Genomic DNA, 1,318 nt, shown 5'->3' on the forward strand with positions numbered 1-1,318 from the left:
CTCAACTACAATTCTTATCTTTTACCATCTTTTTAAAACTGCTGAGTGTGAGGTAAAAATTCAATATAGTTTTTATTTGTATTTCTCTGATCACAAATTATTTTAAATATTATTTTATTTAATTATTAATAGTTTGCAACTCCTTTTAGAATTATTTGTTCATATTCTTTGACTACTTACTAAGTGCCCTATTTTCCCTTATATTTTAGTTAGATTTTTCAATATCTAAGAGAAAGAAATTAAATTCTCCTATTGCTATTGTGTTTCTCTGTATGATTTCTCAAAAAAAATCAATATACTCAATGTTATTGAATATTATTATTCTTCAAGAAATAATAAGCAGAATGATTTTGTAGAGATCTAGAGAGACTTATATGAACTGATGCTAGATGAAATGAATAGAACCAGGAAAATACTGTACACAGCAACAGCAAGATTATATGATGATCAATTATGACAGACTTGGCTCTTTTCAACAGTGAGGTAATTCAGGCCAATTCCAATGGTTTTGTGATGATGTGAGCCATCTGCACCCAGAGAGAGGACTGTGGGTACTGGGTATAGATCACAGCATAATATTTTCATTTTTTATTTTTGTTTGCTTGCATTTTGTTTTCTTTCTCATTGGTTTCCCTTTTGATCTGTTTTTTCTTTTGCAGCATAGTTGTAGAAATATGTATAGAAGAATTGCACATATTTAACATATATTGGATTGCCATCTAGAAGAGCAGGTGGAAGAAAGGGAGGGAAAATTTTGCAAGGATGAATGTTAAAAATTATCTATGCATGTGTTTTGAAAACAGAAATCTTTAATAAAAAAAGGGAAATCAATATAATTTTCTCTTATGAATTTTTATACTATAGCATCTGGAACATACAGGTCTAATACTGATATTGTTTTGTTAGCTATTTTATTTATAATATAACCTCCTTTTTGGATTCTGAATTTCTGTTTTTGCTTTATGTAATAGCATGATTGCAACTGATATTTTTGGATTGACATGATGAGTTCATTTTGTCCCAGTCCTTTAGTTTTTCATTCTTTGTGAATCTTTACTCTTTTAGGTTTACTTCCTTTAAGCATCAGATTATTGGCATTTTATTTTCTTATCCATCCTTTCATTCTCTTTTTTCATCGTATAATTTCATAATGCATATTTAAAGTTATGAGTTATAGCTATATAATTCTCCATTTCCTCCAATACTGCTTCCTTCCATTAAATTAGGATTCCCTCCTTAATGTAAAGACAGTACTTTGCCACTTCAAATTTTTTTTATTTTGTCTACTTTAAGACAAGTCTATTCCCACAGGCTTTCC

The sequence above is a fragment of the Sminthopsis crassicaudata genome, chromosome 5, assembly GCF_048593235.1.
Source record: "Sminthopsis crassicaudata isolate SCR6 chromosome 5, ASM4859323v1, whole genome shotgun sequence".
NCBI classification, from domain to species: domain Eukaryota; kingdom Metazoa; phylum Chordata; class Mammalia; order Dasyuromorphia; family Dasyuridae; genus Sminthopsis; species Sminthopsis crassicaudata.